Genomic DNA, 14,814 nt, shown 5'->3' on the forward strand with positions numbered 1-14,814 from the left:
GAGTAAACTCCGGGAGTTGGTGATGGACAGGGAGGCCTGGCGTGCTACAGTCCATGGGGTTGCAAGGAGTCGGACACGACTGAGCGACTGAACTGAACTGAACTGACTATATGGACCTTTGTTGGCAAAGTGATGTCTCTGTTTTTTAATACAGAGGTTTGTCATAGCTGTCTAGGTTTGCCATACATAGCTTTCCCTCCAAGGAGCAAGCATCTTTTAATTTCATGGTTGCAATCACCATCTGCAGTGATTTTGGAGCCCAAGTAAATAAAGTCTGTCACTGTTTCCACTTTTCCCCTTTCTAGTTGCCATGAAGTGATGGGACCAGATGCCATAGTCTTTCATTTTTTTAATGTTGAATTTTAAGCCAGCTTTTTTACTCTCCTCTTTCACTCTCATCAAGAGGCTCATTAGTTCCCCTTCAGCTTCTGCCATTAGAGTGGTATTGTCTGCATATCTGAGGTTGTTGATATTTCTCCCAGTAATCTTGATTCCAACAGCCTGACATTTTGCAAAATGTACTCTGCATATAAGTTAAATAAGCAGAGTGACAATATACAGCCTTGTCGTATTCCTTTCCCAATCTTGAACTAGTCAGTTGTTCCATATCTGGTTCTAACTGTTGCTTCTTGACTCATATACAGGTTTCTCAGGAGACAGGTAAGGTAGTTTGGTACTCCCATCTCTTTTAAGAATTTTCCAGTTTCCCAAAGAAAGGCAATGCCAAAGAATGTTCCAAGTACCGTGCAACTGTGTCATTTCACATGCTAGGAAGGTTATGTTTAAAATCCTTCACGCTAGGCTTTCACTGTATGTGAACCAAGAACTTCCAGATGTACAAGCTGGGTTTAGAAAAGGCAGAGAAACCAGAAATCAAATTGCTAACATTGGTTGGATCATGTAGAAAGCAAAGGACTCCAGAAAAACATATACTTCTGCTTAAATGACTACATTAAACCTTTGACTGTGTGTATCACAATTACCCTGAATGGATTTTCAATTTGGGAATTTAAGGGTGAGAAAATAGTAATTAATTAGATTAATATATTCATGACTGAGACTTTATTTAATGTTCCTTTCCTCTTTTAACCTTTCACTTCATTAGCCTGAGAGCAATCATCTGTAATCATTTATAATCATCTGATTACAAACTGATGACTCTCAAGTCAAGCTTCTGACTCTCACTGTGACTCTGTATTTTATCACCATCATCACAACGTATTTGCTCAAAGGAAAGAAAACTTGATTTTGCTTCAATGTGATATTATTGCTCAGATATTAAGATGCTGGCCATCATGATGAGATCCATCTTTACAATTCTTTGCACAACTTAGGATTTTGTGTCATCTGGTATGGAAATTTATTCATTGTAATACACTGCTTAGAAAACTAAATCCAACTTCCTACTAAATATTTTTCTAGGATAGTGATGAGAGAGAATCAAACTATATGTAAATCCAAAAATGGGAAGACAATGAGTGGCGTTACCAGTGGTATTTGAGTCTGAGAACCAAAAGTTCCAGAAATCTTTCAAAAGAAAACAGATGGTGTTCATATTTCTTTTACAGCTCAGATGAATAATTTTGTATTATACCATCATATAAACCAATTGGAAATCACATGAAAAAAAGAAAAATCCTAATGAGTCTGTATTTCACATAACTTCATATCAATTGTCTCTTTATTACTGCACTCTACTCTGCCTGTAACTTGGATCTACTTCATCATTTAAACTTTGATTCCACTTCATGGCTGTTGTATAATCCTAGTGTTATCATTACATTTTTTTTTTCAAGGATAATTTTTAACAACTAAAGGGCTCAGCAAACATCTTTTTTTATCATCCTTCCTAGAATCACTCAGAGCAACTGGTATAAATGGACCAAGTGCTGGAATTTGAACCAGAGGCTCCTGAACACCTGTACTGTGGCAAGCACTGTGGGGAGGGCTTTATTTACATTGTGTTTATTTTCATAATCTCATTGAAAGGAATATATTGTCACCTGATGAATAATTTGAAGTTTAGAGAGATTAAATAACTTCTTCAAAATCATACAGTTTTGAGTAATAGTCCTTTTTAAAATATTTGCTTATTTTAGTTACATTCGGTGGGGGAGTCATCATTTAGAGATACAAAGAATCCTATCTACAAATGAAATGACTTGCTTATAAATAATCTAATAGGAGATGTGGTGGGAAAGTGGGTGAGAGCATAGATATAAGTTTAGCCATCAGTTAAGTTGGTTGATAGGGTCATATACATAATGGTTCATGATACCATTTTTTTATACTTTTGTATAAGATGGAACTTTCCCACACTGAAGTTTTTAAAAGTAGCCTGGAATGTAGAACTACAATAAAAAAGAAAGTGTAAAGGTGTAGCTGGACCACAAAGAAGGCTGAGCGCTGAAGAATTGATGCTTTTAAATTGTGGTGCTGGAGGAGACTCTTGAGAGTCCCTTGGACTGCAAGGAAATCAAACCACTCAATTCTAAAAGAAATCAACCTTGAATATTCATTGGAAGAACTGATGCTGAAGCTGAAGCTCCAATACTTTGCCCCACTAATGTGAAGAGCCAGCTCACCGGAAAAGACCCTGATGCTGGGAAAGATGGAGGACAGGAGGAGATGGGGGCAACAGAGGATGAGATGGTTGGATGGCATGACTGACTCAATGGACATGACTTTGAGCAAACTCTGGGAGACAGTGAAGGGTACTGAAGTTCATGGGGTCACAAAGAGTTGACAGACACAACTTAGCAACTGAACAACAACAAATCTGTAGTAGTGTTCACCTTAGCAATTCAAGAACTCTTTCAGCTGTATCCTTTTAGAGCTGATCTGGAGGAAGAGCCCTGGATCAACTTTAACGTGCATGGGTAAATGAGTACTTCCATAACTTATTTAATAAAGAAGTGATGAGAATTCCCTGGAAGTCCAGTGGTTAGTACTTGGCACTTTCACTGCTAGCCTAGGTTCAATCTCTGGTTGGGAAACTAAGATCGTGCAAGCCTGGCAACACAGTCAAAAAAGAAAAAAAAATTTTTTTCAAAGTAATTATTAAGATCCTAAGCTGCTCCTGTTGATCCTAACCACACCTCTATAATAAACTATGGTCCTAATTCTTAGTTAAATAGAAGACCCAAGGACCAACCGTTTGTCAAATACTCTAGTCTTTCTTTCTTCTCCTCTTGACTCCATTTAGTGTGCTATTTTACTATTTGTTCATTCTTTTTAACTTCAAAGTAGCAGGAAGAGAACAAACAGCTTAAACCATTCAATTCACCACCTTTGAGCAGCTCTGTGGAGAGGTTTTCTGGAGGTAGGTGGTGTTTTGGGTCAATATAATTATCAGTTGCAGTACCAGTTCTGCCTCTTCTTCAACTCTCAGCTGTCTAAAGGGGTTATAGGAAAGTCCATCTTAAAACTGAAGGAATTAAAATACTGTCACTATCTTGAAAAATCCGCACAGTGACTGGAGTAAACCAATTGGCACCTGTTACAGGATGTTCTAGCCACCTCTCCACCCTGTGGCTTCAACGGCAATGTTGTTGACATTTTCAAAAGGTCCAGAGCGGGTAGCTTGCCAGGAAGTCCTTCTCATACAGAGGCAGACATGCCTACAGGTGGGCCTTTATACTGAGAAACCTCTGTGATTCAAGAGTTGGGCAACATATTCCTGATGCTAGGGAATCAAGCCAAAGGTTTCAAATGTAGGCTGTCAGGCCAACATCTCAAGGAATAGCCAAAGAGGCAGAAAGTTAGAGAAACAGGCTGGAATGGAGTTTGAAGGTAGAGCCATTCCTTTTAGACGCATTTTACCAGAGAGTGGAAATGGAATTGGTTTGTACATCCTGTGTGCTTATACTAACCCTCTTCCCAAAATACAAGACACAATGTCAAATATAGTTTCCGGGAATGAGCTGCAAGCCTGAACCCCAACTCTCAAAGATCTGAAGTTCTTTATCTGTGTGCTGCCATGAAGGTATTTTGTAGATGTAATTACTGTTCATTATCAGTAGACTTTAAATAAAGGTTATCCTAGATAATCTGGCCAGGCCCAATTCACTTAGCTGAAGGGCTTTCAGAGCAGAACCTAGGTTACTAGGAAGAAATTCTGCCTGTGGATTGCAACTTCAGCGCATGCCTGAGAGTTCCAGACTCCTTCTCCTGACACACTGCTCTACAGATTTCAGATTCGTCTTCTAGCCAGCCCCACAATTGTCTAAGTCAATTCCTTGCAAAAAAAAAAAAAAAAAATCCTTAATTTATATCTCTGACTGGTTCTGTTTCTCTCATTGAGCCTTGGTACAGTGATTGAGCCTGAATATTTCCAAATAGTATTATGTGTAATTCAGACTTCACATTTTAACAATAGCAAACAAAAATATTTTTGTGCATATATACCAGTCATAGATTTTATTTTCTTGGGTTCCAAAGTCACTGGTGATGGTGACTGCAGCCATGAAGTTAAAAGATGCTTGCTCCTTGGAAGGAAAGCTATAACAAGCCTAGAAAGTGTGTTAAAAAGCAGAGACACCATTTTGCCAACAGAAGTCCATACAGTCAAAGCTATGGTTTTTCCAGTAGTCAGCACAGATGTGAGAGTTGGACCATAAAGAAGGCTGAGCCCAAGAATTGATGTTTTCAAACTGTGGTGCTGGAGAATACTCTTGACAGTCACTTAGACTACAAGGAGATCAAACCAGTCATTCCTAAAGGAAATCAACCTTGAATATTCATTTGAAGGACGGAAGCTGAAGCTAAAGCTCCTATACTTTGACCACCTGATACAAAGAGCCAACTCATTGGAAAAGATCCTGATGCTGGGAAAGATTGAAGGCAAAAGAAGAAGGGGGCAGCAGAGCATGAGATGGTTAGATAGCATCACCAACTCAACGGACATGAATCTGAGCAAACTCCAGGAGATAGTGGAGGACAGAGGAGCCTGGCATGCCACAATCCACGGAGCCACAAAGAGTTGGACATGACTTAGTGACTAAATAACAACAGGAGTGAGAGTATGTGTGGAGTGTATGTATATGTGTGCTCTTTTGACTAGGCTTGACCTTCAGCCCCGTGTCCTTCCTTGCAGTGTTCAAGAATCCTATAGCAAGAATCTTGCTAAGGCAGTTAAACCAGAATCACCCTCTCTCAATATCTGATTGAGTGCCTCATCCTTCATTATCCCCCGGGTGATGTCCAATTATACCTACCAACTTTTAGTAAGAACTGTTGAGTAATGTAGCAATAATCCCCCCTAACCCTGATATTTCCTCATAGTAAACTTCCACCCACTGCCCCCCTATCCCCTGACTATAAATTCCTGCTTTCCCTGTTGGACTCAGAATTGACTCTAATCTCTCTCCCTTTTTACAGAACCCTACCACAGTACCTACCTTGAAGAAAGTCCGCCTTACCTTCTTAAAAAGTGTCATGAATAACTTTTTTCTTTAACACTTCAGACTTTTTTGATCATATATTTCTCAATAATTTTTTTTTACCACTCATACATATGTAAACATATTTAAATATATGTGATTAGGTTTCAAAGTTTATCCTGCTATATCATGTTCACAATTTTAAAAAATACCTATATATATATATACACACACACACATATATATAAAGAAAAGTGTTATAAGATTCCCACTGTCCCTACCTACTATCCAGTGAAACCACAGCCAAGGGAACGGGCTTGGCCGAATCAGCAGGGAGAGAAAACCCTGTTGAGACTGATTCTAGTCTAGCACGGTGAAGAGAAATGAGAGGTGTAGGATAAGTGGGAGGCCCCCGGCACCCCACCACCCCTGTGTCTGCGAGGGAGCGGGGTGGGGTGCACCGGCCTTGCAGGCCACCAGTGAAATATTCTGATCATTTTTTCACTGACCGAGTGAGGCGCAGGGGCGGGGAGAGGGGGGTGTGTGGCAGTGGCAAGCTCATTTCTGGCACCAAGTGCCCCGCCAGGGCCAGTGCCAGGTGGGGAGTTTGACTGAGGCCGTACACCTGCAAATGGTGTCCTAAGGCGAGCTCAGGGAGAACAGAAACCTCCCATGGAGCAGAAGAGCAAGAACTCGCTTGATCTTGATTTTCAGTACGAATACAGACCGTGAAAGCGGGTCTTCACAATCCTTCTGACCTTTGGGGTTTTAAGCAGGAGGCGTCAGAAAAGTTACCACAGGAATAATTGGCTTGTGGTGGCCAAGTGTTCATATAGTGACGTTTTTGATCCTTTGATGTCAGCTCTTTCTATCATTTTGAAGCAGAATTCACCAAGCATTGGGATGTTGACCCACTAATTGGGAACGTGAGCTGGGACTAGACTGTGGTGAGACAGATTAGTTTTACCCTACTGATGATGTGTTGTTGCCATGGTAATCCTGCTCGGTAGGAGGAACTGCGGGTTCAGACATTTGGTGTATGTGCTTGGCTGAGGAGTCAATGGGTCAAAGCTACCATCTGTGGGATTATGACTGAATGCCTCCAAGTCAGAATCCCATCCAGGCAGAATGATATGGCAGCCCTGGGAATCCTTGGTTGGCCTTGGACAGCCAGTCCCCTGCCATCCCTGCCAGCGGCCTGCCACCCACGTCCCTCTATGCACAGCATGGCATGCCCTGCTGCGTGCTTGGACCAGGTCATACATTAGGACCGGATCTGGTGCAGAAAGCCTTTCGTCCTAAGACAGGGGGCACAGCCAGAAAGATGGCTACCCCCTCGCCTGTCACCACCACAGGTTTGTGGGGAACCTGGTGCTTAACAATTGGTAGATGACCTGCTTCTGGGTTGGGGTTTCATAGGCAGCAGAGCAGCTCCCTTGCTATGATCTATTGAAAGTCAGTCCTGGACACAAGGGTTTGAAAAAAGGAAAAAAGCAAAAAACATTTTTTAAAAGTGTTGATATTAAAAAGTAAACACAGGAACTTTCCCGGGTGGTCCAGTGGCTGGGACTCCACGCTCCCAGTGCAGGGGGCCCAGTTTGACCTGGTCAGGGCAATAGATCCCGTGTGCTGCAACTAAAAGGTCCCTCCTGTCATGACTAAGACCCGGGGCAGCCAAATAAATAAACAAGTAAATAGTTTAAAAAAGTAAACACAACCAGGGATTGTAATATTCCTTTCCTGTATCTCAAAAGTCATCTTGCATTTCTCTCACTTTGAGGTCATTTCTTAAAACTATTTCCCAACAGATGGTGTACAAAGATGATTCCTGGGTTAAAGGGAAGTAGTGGTGACTGCTGCAATTTCTGTTTTTAAATTCTGAGTTAAAAAAAAAAAACAAAACTATTCAAGATGTTTCCCTTTAAATGGAATACTTTGAGTGCTTCCGAAATACTCCAAAAGAGCGAACTTAGGACAGTTAATACAGATCAGCCAAATGTGCCCAGGATTCAGTTATTCAGTTGATTTGTCACTCTGCTGAACCATGCTAATCATAGTAGCAGTCTTGATATCTGCAATTTTTATTCTTAGTAATACAAATTTAATTAATATCCCAAATGGATCACTGATTTAAAATAGGGGCAAAAGAAAAATATTTTCAGAATGTTAGTTAATGGAAGGCATTAAAACTAACAAATTTACATTTTTGTCTGATGGTGATTTTCATACCAATATATTTCACTGAGTACATCATATCAAATATTTAAAGGAGAAATATAGTGGTGGTTACACTGTTTGGCTCTTTATGTAGAATTATAGAGAAAAAAAAACACTTATGTTTCTCATGTTTCATTTACAAAGAAAACCTGAGACCTTCTGTCATCATTTACAAGACACAAAAAATTGTAAAACCAATTATTCCAAGCATTAGTCATAACAGCAGTTTCTGCTTCGCTTAAATCCTCTAAATTGTCCTTAATTTTTTGTCCAGCAACAAGCCCTGTTTTTTTCTTACACACATGAATGTTTGTATTACATATTAAATAGAAAAAAAAAATGTTGTAAAGGGCCACTCAGAAAAACTTTTGGTATTTATAGATTTTCACTTTTCTTAAACACAAAGCAATGAAATATTACTAAATGTGCTCACAGACGTGAAAGAAGTTCATGATTCAATAAAACCAAGGAAGTGAAGTGAAGTGAAGTGAAGTGACTCAGTCCTATTCGACTCTTTGTGACCCCATGGACTGTAGCCTACCACGCTCCTCCATCCATGGGATTTTCCAGGCAGGAGTACTGGAGTGGGTTGCCATTTCCTTTGCCAGAGGATCTTCCCGACCCAGGAATCAAACCCGGGTCTCCCACTTGTAGGCAGATGCTCTACCACCTGAGCCACCAGAGGAAGTCCTAAAACCAAGGAAACTGCCTTAAACCAGCATGTTTCCAATAAGACTGAAAACAGACTTCATAATACAATGTTTAATAATATATAGTGTGTGTGTGCCTCCTGAAATTGGTCATGTTTGACATTTTAACTACAGCATTATTTTCCTATCAACACAGTAGCCAATTCTGCTTTTTATCATATCAACACCTGATTTACGTAAACAGACGAAAAAGTATATATAACTGTCAAGTTTAAAGCACTTTTCAAATATTGTCGAGTGAACAGGAACATGAAAATCAAATACCATTTTGCTGTAAAAGCAAAAAAACCAAGACTTTTAGTATCTACTTTGTATGTTAATCACGAACATCTAGCAGAGGGCTTCGCTGGTGGCTCAGTGGTAAAGAATCAGCCTGCAATGCAGGAGACTCGGGTTCGATCCCTGGAAGAGGCCATGGCAACCCACCCCAGTATTCTTGCCAGGAGAATCCCATGGACAGAGGAGCCTGGCGGGTTATATAGTCCATAGCGTCGCAAAGAGTCAGACACGACTGAAGCATCTAAGCAGCATCAGCAGAGGCACAGTAGTGAAATGGTTTAAATACTAGTATTTACCTTTACATACATGAAGACCTTCTAGTTTTCCTAAGTGTCCTTTGGCTTTAATACTGCTGATAAGCGAAAGGATAAGAAAGCACAACGGAAAACAAGAAAACCACAGGAACTATCAGCGGTTGTTAACATGGAGAAGCAGCAACAACAATCACATTCAAAGCTATGGGACATATGCGTCCAGGACCACAAATCCCAGGATTGCCTGGGGTGGACGCGGAGCTACGTTCAAATTGATAACTTTTTCAGCCAATGACACAGGCAAGTCAAAGACCGCGAAAAGGCCAGACTCCTCTGCGTTCCAAAACTGAAGTCATTATTTTAAAGTTCTGAGTGTATATGGGTGTTTCAGGGCCCGATTCGAAGTACTCAGTATTTCTCACCCTCAGAAACTTACTGGTCAACGTACCGTCTACCCGAGTCTGGCTCGGTGGTAGTTCTAGCGTCTAAACGCTGAAAGGAACTCACGTCACCTTCTGTCAACGGAAGTACCCAGTCGCCCAAGAAAGAGGCGGAACTCACTTTCTTCTTGCCCTTTCTCGGACAAGGCGCCGGGAAACTTACGCCTTCGTTACAACCAATGAGTCACTAAAACTTTCGTTAACGTAACGTACTTCCGTAACCTAAAGGGCGATGTTGCCCGTCCCTATACGGAAGCTGGGTCTACGTCTGCGCAGATGCCTAGTGTTCTTCCAATCCGGAAAGAGGCCAACTCCCGGCGTTTCTCCTCACCTCCTCACCCCACCTCTTTCCCCTCCCCTGGGCAATGGCCCGCCTCTCTGCTGTTGACCAATCCTCTGCGGGTTCCTTTGCCCGTTTATCCAATCAGAGAGTTGGGGGGTGGAGTTCCGGTCGTCCGCTCGGCTCCGAGTCTGTGCTCGAGTCCGTTCCCGCACCAGTCGTGGGCGTCCTGGTCAGGTATATTTTCCAGGCCTGGGGTGGTTAAGGTTCCTGGGATGGGCAGCTATCTTGACGGTCGGCGACAGTGCCAGTTGACTCTAGAAAACCGAAGTCGCTGAGCCTGTAGCACTAGGGCAGAAGGAAATTAGGGGAGGCGGTGAGAGGTAGCCACGTGTTGGGACTTCTGGTGCAGTGATCCGAGTCATACCCATGCTGTCACTGCTCCTCCGATCTTCTGAGGGTTAGGTTGGTGTCGCCGAAGCCGTCCTGTTTGGGTAAAAACTAAGCGCCTGTTTGTCAAGTGTTCAAGGAGGGGTAGCTGGGACCTATTTTTCCCCTACCCGCACTCCCTCCTCTCGCATTCTTTCCTACCCACCTCCTGGGTTGGTTAATTTTCGGGATCAGAAAAGCAGATTCTCCTTTGGGAAGAGAGGTCCTGGAGTATGTAGTACGAACTGTGAGACTAGCTGCTCTGATAAGCGCTTTACGTGTATTATGTCATTTAATCCACACAGCAACACCTAGAAGGGTAGATACTCATTTTCATGCGGAGAAACACATTACTCGGCTATATGTTCTCTTCAGCTTCTTTCTGACCACTTGCGTATGACATTCGGTTTCTATGCACGTAAAATTAAAATATGGTATTGCTTGTAAAATGTTGATCTTGTTTTCTTTTCTAACTTGAAGTTATTTTAGAAGTTAATACAACATACCTAGACATTGCTGTTGTCGAGGTAAAATAATCTAGTAGAAAGACATCGGAGTAGGAGCCATTTACTAACCTTTAACTGGGCAAGTCACCCTCTCAGCTGCTGCTTTTTCCACTGCAGAATTGAATTCAGTACCAGACTTGCCTGCTTCCTAGAGTTGTGAGGATCAAATGAGATAATGAATATAAATTATTGATGTTAACTACATAGGACTCTTTCTGCTTTTCAGTTTCTTTCCTGTAGAAGCTAGACTACCTTTAACATGCAATATATAATATACTTAAAATATTATACACACACACACATACAGTGGATAACATGCAGCCTATTACCACTTGAGTTGAAATACCTCTTAAGCCTATGTGGCCCACTTAGCTGCTTATCCAGGGTTCAGGATCTTATTCCCTATGAATGCAGAAGTGGTACTTGTCTGGTTTGTATTCTTATCTTACACTGCTGTAGACAGCATAAAGCAAAAATAGTTCAGCTCGTTTAACTGCTTTTCTGAGTTCTGATTACTTCTGGAGACTCTGAGAGGAAGTCCCATTTCTTTGGTTTTTTTCAGCTTCTAGAGGCCACTTGTATTTCTTGACTTGGGGCTCCTGTATTTTAAAAGCACATCTCTGAAATCTGTGTTTCCATGATCTTATCACCCTCTGCCTTCCTCTTAATGGGGCATTTCTGTTTACAAATAGGTCCCACCTAGGTCAGTCAGTTCAGTCACTCAGTCATGTCCAACTCTTTGCAACCCCATGGACTGAAGCACACCAGACTTCCTTGTCCATTACCAACTCCTAGAACTTGCTCAAACTCATGTCCATCGAATTGGTGGTGCCATCCAACCATCTCATCCTCTGTCGTCCTCTTCTACTCCTGTCTTCATTGTTGGCCAGCATCAGGGTCTTTTCCAAGGAGAAAGTTCTTCACATCAAGTAGCCAAAGTATTAGAGTTTCAGCATTAGTCCTTCAAATGAATATTCAGGACTGATTTCCTTTAGGATGGACTGGTTGGATCTCCTTGCAGTCTAAGGGACTCTCAAGAGTCTTTCCAACAACACAGTTCAAAAGCATCAATTCTTTGGCAGTCAGCTTTCTTTATAGTCCAACTCTCACATCCATACATGACTACTGGAAAAACCATAGCCTTGACTAGATGGATCTTTATTGGCAAAGTAATGTCTCTGCTTTTTAATATGCTGTCTAGGTTGGTCATAGCTTTTCTTCCAAGGAGCAAGTGTCTTTTAATTTCATGGCTGCAGTCACCATCTGCAGTGATTTTGGAGCCCCAGAAAAGTCTCTCACTGTTTCCATTGTTTCCCCATCTATTTGCCATGAAGTGATGGGACCGGATGCCATGATCTTAGTTTTTTGAATGTTGAGTTTTAAGCCAGCTTTTTCACTCTCCTCTTTCACTTTCATTGTGGCTCTTTAGTTCTTTGCTTTCTGCCATAAGGGTGGGGTCATCTGTGTATCTGAGGTTATTGATGTTTCCCCCGGCAATCTTGATTGCAGCTTGTGCTTCATTCAGACCAGCATTTCTCATGATATACTCTGCATATAAGTACTACTCTGCATGTAAGTTAAATAAGCAGAGTGACAATGTACAGCCTTGAAGTACTTCTTTCCCAGTTTGGAACCAATCTGTTGTTCCATGTCCAGTTCTAACTGTTGCTTCTTGACCTGCATATAGATTTCTCAGGAGACAGGTCAGGTGGTCTGGTATTCCCATCTCTTTCAGAATTTTCCACAGTTTGTTGTGATCTACACAATCAAAGACTTTGGCATAGTCGATAAAGCAGAAATAGAGGAAGTTCATGGTTCATGTACTATTGAAACCTGGCTCGGAGAATTTTGAGCATTCCTTCACTAGTATGTGAGATGAGTGCAATTGTGCGGTAGTTTTAATATTCTTTGGCATTGCCTTTCTTTGGGATTGGAATGAAAACTGACCTTTTCCAGTCCTGTGGCCACTGCTGAGTATTCCAAATTTGCTGGCATATTGAGTACAACATTTTCACAGCATCATCTTTTAGGATTTGAAATAGCTCAACTGGAATTCCATCACCTCTACTAGCTTTGTTTGTAGTGATGCTTCCTAAGGCCCACTTGACTTTGTATTCCAGGATGTCTGGCTCTAGGTGAGTGATCACAGCATTGTAGTTATCTGGGTCATGAAGATCGTTTTTGTATAGTTCTTCTGTGTGTTGCTGCCACCTCTTAATATCTTCTGCTTCTGTTAGGTCCATAGCATTTTTGTTCTTTATTGTGCCCATCTTTGCATGAAATGTTCCTTTGGTATCTCTAATTTTCTTGAAGAGATCTCTAGAATTTCCCATTCTATTATTTTCCTCTATTTCTTTGTGCTGAGGAAGGTTTTCTTATCTCTCCTCACTATTCTTTGGAACTCTGCATTCAAATGGGTATATCTTTCCTTTTCTCCTTTGCCTTTAGCTTCTCTTCTTTTCTCAGCTATTTGTTCGGCCTCCTCAGACAACCATTTTGCCTTTTTGCATTTCTTTTTGTTGGGAATGGTCTTGATCACTGCCTCCTGTACAATGTCACGAACCTCTGTCCGTAGTTCTTCAGGTACTCTTGTCTCTCAGATCTAATCCCTTGAATCTATTTGTCACTTCCACTGTATAATCATAAGGGATTTGATTTAGTTCATACATGAATGGTCTAGTGGTTTCCCACTTTCTTCAATTTCAGTCTGAATTTGAAAATAAGGAGTTCATGATCTGAGCCACAGGCAGCTCTCGATCTTGTTTGTACTGACTGTATAGAGCTTCTCCATCTTTGGCTGCAAAGAATATAATCAATCTGATTTCAGTATTGACCATCTGATAACGTCCATGTGTAGACTCTTCTTTTGTGTTGTTCGAAGAGGGTTTTGCTATGACCAGTGCATTCTCTTGGCAAAATTCTGTCAGCCTTTGCCGTGCTTCATTTTGTACTACAAGGCCAAATTTGCCTGTTATTCCAGGTATGTCTTGACTTCCTACATTTGCATTCCAGTCCCCTATGATTTGCCAGCAAAGGTCCGTCTAGTCAAGGCTATGGTTTTTCCAGTGGTCATCTATGGATGTGAGAATTGGACTGTGAAGAAAGCTGAGCACCAAAGAATTGATGCTTTTGAACTGTGGTGTTGGAGAAGACTCTTGAGAGTCCCTTGGACTGCAAGGAGATCCAACCAGTCCATTCTAAAGGAGATCAGTCCTGGGTGTTCATTGGAAGGACTGATGTTGAAGCTAAAACTTCGGGACTTTGGCCACCTCATGCAAAGAGTTGACTCATTGGAAAAGACCCTGATTTTGGGAGGGATTGGGGGCAGGAGGAGAAGGGGACGACAGAGGATGAGATGTCTGGATGGCATCACCGACTTGATGCACATGAGTTTGGGTGAACTCCTTGAGTTGGGAGGACAGGGAGTTGGTGATAGACAGGGAGGCCTGGCATGCTGTGATTCATAGGGTCGAAAAGAGTTGGACACGACTGAGCAACTGAACTGAACTGATGATGAAAAGGACATCTTTTTTGGGTGTTAGTTCTAGAAGGTCTTGTAGGCAGATAATCCACCTAGAGAATCCAGAGTAATCCGTCAATCTCAAGATCCTTAGTTTAATTACAGAATCCCTTTAACTTGTAAAGAAACATTCATAGGTTCCAGGAATTAGAGAAAGGATGTTCTGGGGGTGCATTATTTTGGTTGCCACAAAGGGTATAAAGAAGGATAAAACAGGTTCTGTACTAGTGCAGCGTGAAGACCAGTAGGATATGCTGAAAGAAAAAATATTAAGTGACTTCTGGATTGCTGTGAAAAGATCCTTCTTAGTTACCATAGTTTGGTGCTTCAGCTTTTCTACTGGGGAATAGAAGAGGTAAATGAGTATTCCTGTGATAATGTGAATACAAAGCCTGAATTAATCCCTTAGAAAAGTGAAATTTCTTTGAATTCTAGTCTGCCGTAAAAGTTCGTGTGAGTTTTGCATTCAATTTCATAATATTTGTGTTTGATACTGTGTTGAACTGTTGCCATATCATAACCTTGCTGTTCTAGGGAGAAGAGAGTTTATTTTGTAGCTTCTTATAATAGCCAGTTTACTGTAGTCATAGGTGTGTCCCCTAGTTTAAGAAGCGTAACCTCAGAAGACGGAGATGTATTCTAAGGAAGTCAGTAAAGACTGAGTCTCATTCCTCCTAAGGCTGGAATATGCGTGAGTCTTCATGGAGACCTGGACTGATAGTCCCTCATCATTAATTCCCTCCAGTCCCCCCAGCAAGGAGACAGTAGCTCTGACGACTTCAGTTTTTACTCATATCT

The 14,814-nt window shown here is 41.5% G+C and overlaps 1 protein-coding gene and 1 long non-coding RNA gene across 4 annotated transcripts in view; one reads left to right on the forward strand and one right to left on the reverse strand.

Moving 5' to 3' along the window:
* Nucleotides 1-9,594, reverse strand: part of LOC104993492 — a 22,895-nt gene extending 13,301 nt beyond the window's left edge. Inside the window, exon 1 of the long non-coding RNA XR_825836.1 lies at nt 8,884-9,594. This is a non-coding gene — a long non-coding RNA (uncharacterized LOC104993492). The remainder of the gene's footprint in view (nt 1-8,883) is intronic.
* Nucleotides 9,595-9,720: 126 nt separating this feature from the next.
* WDR89 (WD repeat domain 89) overlaps nt 9,721-14,814 on the forward strand; it is a 47,397-nt gene continuing 42,303 nt past the window's right edge. For 2 of the 3 annotated variants that reach the window (XM_010846801.1, XM_010846802.1), the window contains exon 1: nt 9,721-9,798. The gene's annotated coding sequence lies outside the window, so the exon portion shown is untranslated. The remainder of the gene's footprint in view (nt 9,799-14,814) is intronic. The other variant, XM_010846803.1, reaches the window with a different exon arrangement.

Source organism: Bison bison, unplaced genomic scaffold, assembly GCF_000754665.1.
Source record: "Bison bison bison isolate TAMUID 2011002044 unplaced genomic scaffold, Bison_UMD1.0 scf7180017864239, whole genome shotgun sequence".
Classification (NCBI taxonomy): Eukaryota; Metazoa; Chordata; class Mammalia; order Artiodactyla; family Bovidae; genus Bison; species Bison bison.